This window comes from Cryptomeria japonica, chromosome 9 (assembly GCF_030272615.1).
Source record: "Cryptomeria japonica chromosome 9, Sugi_1.0, whole genome shotgun sequence".
NCBI classification, from domain to species: domain Eukaryota; kingdom Viridiplantae; phylum Streptophyta; class Pinopsida; order Cupressales; family Cupressaceae; genus Cryptomeria; species Cryptomeria japonica.
Window position 1 is genome coordinate 671,487,248 of NC_081413.1, and position 7,323 is coordinate 671,494,570.

The window sequence follows — 7,323 nt, forward strand, 5'->3', positions numbered from 1 at the left end:
CTTTGTATCTTTTTCCTTAGTTTCTCATCAAGGCAAACAGAATTTCAGATTTCATCATCTATGACGGCCTCAACTGTATCATATTGGGCATGATTGACTCTTCTCAAGCAAGGTTATCTAAACCATCAATTATTTGTAATTGTTCAGTGTTTGGTCCAAGATTTGGTTGTTGGAATGGGGATTCTCCATCTCCTCTAATACCCATGGACTTAGGTATGATTCCTATAATCTGATGCGACACTAATCTTAAGGTATTTTGGTGAAATGACTTGTGTGAGGACTTTGTGTGATGATTCTAATGGAACTTCTACATGAATTGAATACCTAGGACCTATGATCACTTGAAAGTAATATTTTCATCAATTTTGAATTTGTCCAAAAGGTTTGGTTCTGGCGTTGGTTTTGTTGTTTGCACTTGTTTTTCTTGTTGAAGTTTTGATCTTGTTGAACACTTGAAACTTTTGACTTTGTTTTGATTTGTATCTCGCAATGTTTTGAATTTGTTTAAGTATAGCAAAGGGCACAATAGTCACATCAAAAAGAATAAAACCATGAATATAGCAATTGTTTAGGAAAGTTTTTCAGATTTTCATGAATGTTGGAATCTTTTTCGAGACCCCATTTTGTTTTCGTTGTATTTGGGCAATTTGATATCAGACAGACTCTCCTAATGTCAAAAGGTCACAAGTATTTTTCACAACCCACATCTTGATACTCCGTCAACTCAAACAACCTTGTCACACCCTAGGGTGCGCTTGTTTTTTTGACTTTTTCCAGAAATTAGATCAAAGAAGATTGATCCTCAATTGGTATGTTATCCTAGGAGATTTATGGTGAGTGTCTTGGCGGTAGATTCTTCCCCACACTTGCACTATGATAAAACAAGTGTTTGGTTACTGACTCGGCTTGGCTTCTAATTTCTATGGTGTTTAAACAAGGTTCTGTTCGAGTGGTCACAATCAGTAGCGTTATACACTCCATTGAGGGAGGTCTCCCAGTCTGTATAGGTTACTCTCTATAGATTTTAACACACCGTATAGCACTGAGGGAGGCATAACTTCATTGTGAAAACATGTAACACTCGTCACACATGATTTTCATCACATACACATTTGATTATAGTGGCTTGGATTACTTGGCTTTAGCCGTTGGCCACTTAGGTCATTCCCCTGTCACCGACCTTAATGGTACTCTAAGGGCAACTTGGGAGGGCAGGCCTTCTAAAGGATTTAATTGCAAAAAATAAAGGAAAGCATGAAGGAAGAGAGTCTGGTTTTTTGATCACCCATTGGAGTGGAGAGCATAATACCTATCTCCTCAAAGACACAAAAAGTAAAGTTCTTTTTTAACCTTCCATTGCAATGATTTTCTATTCTAAGTGGAGATGTTGGCCCACACAGACATGGTGTTCATTTTAACAACATAGAAATGATGAAATTTGTTTTGTTCTTTTATTAAGGCACCAAAAGGAAGTGTTTCTAGGCTACCCTTGCAGAAAAATTATAATGTTAGTCAACACACGATGGGCTGTCCAGCCTAATTTTCAAATTAAAGAGTTCTATCTTTTCACAGTCAGAAAGTTATTCTTGTAAAAACGAGAACTGTAACAAAACAGAAAATGAAAAACTAAATCTATCAAATGTGACTAAACTACTAATCAAATGCAACATGATAAACCATCAATTGTGAATTACTATGTAAGCAATTGTGACATGATGACTACTCAATTGCGATATGATGTGATAGCAATTGTGACTTTTTTTTTGAGTTTTCTAACTTTTAACAGAAAAAATAGAAGAAAAAGATAGAAGATAGAAGAGTTATCTTGTAATGATATTGTTCCACACTATGTGAACCAACACGCCAATTTCGTCAAAAAATTTGTATTTGGTTAAAAAGTGATGGATGGTTCTGTGATACTAAGCGATCTCCTTTTTTCCTTCGATCTCACGGAGCTCCCTTTCAGCCTTTAGAAGTCTTTGATAAGCCTTTTGTTGTTTCCTATTCTGATTTGCCTTTCTTGCTGTAGACACCCAAAATTGTCATGTCTAATTAAATAAATATTTTATTTATTTAATTATCTAAGCCTAATTCTTCTATTAATTAAATAAATCTTTATTTATTTAATTAATTCATTTATCCTCTTCTAGCCTTATTTCTCATTTAAATAAAAACATTTATTTATTTAAATTATCCCTTTCCTAAATTAAATAAATATTTAATTTATTTAATTATCCTATTTCTTCTATTAATTAAATAAATCTTTATTTATTTAATTAATTCATTAGCTTTTTCTACACATGACACATGTCATTCATCTCTTAATTCCTACACTACCTACCTCTTTCATTATTTTGGTATTTCTTCTACCTACCCTCTAATCCTAGCCGACCTCCTTTTTTAATACCTCTCAATCTTATCCTTCCATTTCATATTGTGTCTTCTATTTAAGGAGATGCTTCCTTCATTATCAAACCCTAATGATGCATTCTAACAACTTGATCAATTGACTATACTACGATCCTACTTGCAACCACATTCCGTTCTTTGTTGAGCTCTTGTGCATATAAAAATCTGAGAGCAAATATATCAAGCAAGATCAATGGAGATAGGAAGAATGGAGATCAAAACCCTATTGGACATGTGATGGTATAATCTTTGTGATTTTGTTTTATTTTGCATTGTCTTAGGTAATCTTCATATGTTATGGTGGATCTTTGTTGATTGTTAGGCTAGGGTTTTGTGGTTGGATTCATTTAGCCTTTCAATATTGTTATTATTGTTATCCATTTTCACCATATACACTTGCACCTGAAATTTAGAATGTCACCTTTCATGCCATTGGATTAGATACATTTTATATGGAGAAATCAACATTTCCAGATTTCGACAAAATTTCAGGGTTAGATGCGCATGATAAAATCATGCAAAAAAGACACAAGAAATTTTAAATTTGCAATCCTTTAGAGCAATTGTGATCTATTTGAGAAATTATGATATCTTGTTTAAGCAATTGCAATATGATGTCATAGCAATTGCGACATGTTATAGGCAATTGCGAATATTTGCGCATGCAATTGCGATATCTAGTTTCCTATGCATGTACAGATCTACAAAATTTGTCAAAACAAAAAATGAAGGTTAGAATGTTTCATGTCGGGTTCACCATTTGTTTCTACGCCTGAATGTCATGAATGTATTAAGCTAATTAGCAAATAAGAATGAATCACCAATTCAGAACTAATTAACAAACAAACAAACATAATCAATGAAAATCAATACGAAATAAGGAATGAATTCAAATAAGAACTCCCTCATTTTGCATCTTTGCTTCCATTGTGCTTCTCCAATTTGAGTGGTTGATGGCTCTCAAGTATTGCGCCAATTTCCTGCATACAAATACTTTGAAGACTGTGATTATGTGATTATAGAAAAGCTAGCTTGAATTGATGAAAAGAGGTTGAATTTATAGATTTTCAACACAAAAGAGCTGAGAAATAGAACTCAAGTGTTGAATGGGAGACAACTGAAATTGATTGATCAGTGAACTCAATTGATTGATTTGTTAACTCATTTGATTGAGTAGTCAACTGGATTGATTGAAGAGTGAACTGAATAGATGGATTAGTCAACTCACTTGATTGATTAGTGAAATTAATAGATTGGGGAGATGACTGAATTGATTGATTAGAAGACTGAATTGATTTTGAGTTAAAAAGGATGATTGATGAGTTGATTGAGTTAACTGATTTGATCAACTAGTTCTGATTTTAGCATGTGTTGTAGGAATTTGAAATTGAATTTCATTTTCATTTTCAATTTGAATTTGAATTAGGTCATTCAAATTTTGAAATGCACATGAAATTAACTGAAATTCAGATTTGGGGAAAATGTGAATTTGGAAATATGAAATTAATTGAAATGAAGTGAAATTCGAATTTGGGGATTTGGAGGAATAAGTTAATTAATTTAAATGAAATTATTGATACTTAGGAAATAGAAATTTAATTAAATAATAAAGATTATTTAACTAAGGAAAAGGTTATAATTAATTAAATAATTGATATTTAATTAATAATTGAGATAGGGTTAACTGATTAAAATGATTTGAGAATAGAAATAGAATAATTAGAAGTGTTGAAGGGCGATGATTAGAAGAAATAGTTAGTTTAATCAAATAATTAAAGAATTACTTAATTAAATAGATGAATAATTAGTGTAGAATTAATGAGATATTTTTAGGTATCTACATTTGCCCCTCTTTGAGACAATGTTGAAATGACGTTGTTTCAAAGAAAATGAGAAATTTATGCCCTAGTATGCCCCGGTGACACTAGGGTATAATGCCCCCTCGAGAGATTGTTTGTGCATTGAAGACATGAATGATCTCTCAGAAGAAAAATAATTTTAAATGAATGATGATGAATGATTAATTTATGATATGAATGAGTTTGATTAGAGAAAAGAAATGGTTAGAATGATTTGTAGATAATATTGAATGATAAGATTGATATGATAAAGATAAAGTTTGGTTTCAGGAAGGACACATCCTGTATAAGACAAAAAAATGATCACAACATCTGGTTTCAGGAAGGATACATCCTATGTAAGACTGATCTGTCTAGTTTCAGGAAGGATACATCCTATATAAGACAAAGATAGATGATCATGTCTGGTTTCAGGAAGGATACATCCTGTATAAGACAAAGATAGATAAAAATTGGATGAATGATAGAATATGATGAAGGTGAGGAGTAATTGATTGATAGATAGAATATTTGTTGTGAGGAAATGAAAGAATTATAGATGAAAAGATTGAAATTAATTGATGAGAGAGATCATGTTAGATGAAAGAATGATTGGAAAGATTGATCAAGTAGAAAAATGATTGATGAGATTAGAAAAATGAAATGATATGATTGATGATGAATAGTCTTCTTGTCTTTATTCATAGTGCAATACATTTTCATCATTGAGCCTTATTATGTAACAATGAAGCTTTGTACACCAGGGTATAAGGAACCAAGATGCATACATATCTCATTGCAAACAACAAACATGTAGCAGACAAGGAATGAACCCTCCATTCTGGGAATAGCGCTAGGGGTCGAGGTATGTGTGGCATTCACAAGTTGAATGCTCCTATCACAGACACCCACTAGACCAATTACCCCAAAACTTCATTGGTTCAAACCACAAACAAAAAATAAAGAAAAGGATCATGCCCATCATGGCTCCTCTAGTCAATTTTTGGACATACTTGAGTAGCTAAAAGAAATGATCTTCACCAATTTGATAAAAAGAGTTAACCAAAATAGACAAAACTCAGCAGTTAGACTAATTGTGCCTTTTCTTTGATATGTTCGGTGTGATTTTGATAATGTCTAGTTTCAGAAGTTTTGGACCCCGTATAAGACCGATCTGTTTGATTTCAAGTGTACCGATTCTGTTTAAGATAAGATATTGATGATGTTGATAGTTTGATAAATCGATAGATTAGACAGTTGATTAGTTTGATTGTAGATGTTTTGACAAGATAGTTGTATCCTTTGTTTAACTTTGTGCGAAGTGTTTGTTGGACATCTATTAGGGTGTTTGATTCTTGCGAGACAATTTATTGCAAGTTTTAAATTGATATTTGAATGTTTTTTGGATTTTGCGGGTCGATATTGATTTTTTTTGTATTTTTTTTCAGGATCATTTTTTTATTTTTTAGGATCTTTTTCAGGATCATTTTTCGAATGTTTAGGATTTTTTCAGAATCATTTTTAATTTTTTAGAATTTTTTCAGAATCATTTTTGATTTTTTAGAATTTTTTTAGAATCATTTTTCGAATGTTTAGAATTTTTTCAGAATCGTTTTTTGATTTTTTTAGGATTTTTTCAGTTATGCCCCCAAGTATGCAGACCTTACATGATGATGCATAATGTGATGGACACAATGAATTTTTGATATGAGTTATGCTAATGTAGGATGCATGACAAAAATGCAGTTTCTATTCAAACAAGGATGAGTGTGTGTGTGTCTTTCATTCTGCAATGCACTAATTGGATTAAAGGTGTGAAACATTTTAGAGATAGGAGTTCAATCAATTCTCAAAAGACTTAGACCATCCAACCTAACACACTATGTAACCAAGATTTATGAATGGAGGTGCGAAAAACTTCTCCATCAATTCTTGAAATTTTGATCTTCTTTTGCTCATGTGTGTGCAATTAAGGTATTTTTAACTCTTATAACCATGAAAGACCCTTAGAATCCTATGTGGCTAGCTATGTGGGTTATTCTGACTTCAAAAGCAACTTGGATAGAGCCTCGCTGCTAACAAGATTTTAGGGCTTCGATGAGGTTATGCACTATAATCTCTCAAACATTGCTCCATTGCTAGTAGGCATCCATAGCCTTGATGGAGTTACTTGCATGTTCCCATAGTCAAGCTTTCTCTTTTTTGTTGCACTTGTATGCGTGATATTTCAGTAATATATCATTTTTTTTTGTTTTGCCTTGAGATTGACATAACACTTTTTTCTTTTATTTTCTTGCCACATGATCAACTAGGTATCTTGTAATGACTTAGAGTTTTTGATTAATGTGTCAGATATATCAATTGATAGATTTTGGTAACAAGACTTCATAAGGAAACCTCTATCCAACCAAGGATAAAGCTTGATCACAACATGACGTTGAAGATGAATGACTTAGAGACTTCCTAAAGATTTCATGAACAAGTATCTAGGAAATGAGACAACCTTCGTTCCTTTCAGTGCAAAAAGGTGAATGTCTCGAAAAATCACCATGTTTTATTGATGCAACTATATGAGAATAGATAATGCAATGTGGTAAAGAAATATGTAAATGCAGTACTGGAATTTAAAATGAACCCACCTTTAGATGTAACATCTTTTTAGATGCATACTATTGAGAGGATCAGGGAGTGAATTTCCCTCCATTGTTTGCAAATGATAAGCGTCATTCCCAATTACTTTCGTTATGACAAATGAACCCAACCAATTAGGTTCAAACTTTCTTGGTTTTTCACGTTCAACAAGGTTTCTTTTATTTTCTTTAAGAACGATATCTCCTATTTTGAAGCAACGTGGGTTGACTCGTTTGTTGTAGCTTCTTCTCATTCTATTTTGGTAGCCTTGTAAATGGTTTAGAGCACTTTGTCATTTTTCATCTAGGAATTCCAATTCTTGCAAATGTGCTACTCTATAGTTTTCTTCTGAGATTATGTTTTCTAGAGAGACTCTTAGGGATGGAAAATTCTACTTCAATAGGTAAAATGGCTTCTGCACCATAAACCAGAGAAAATGGTGTTG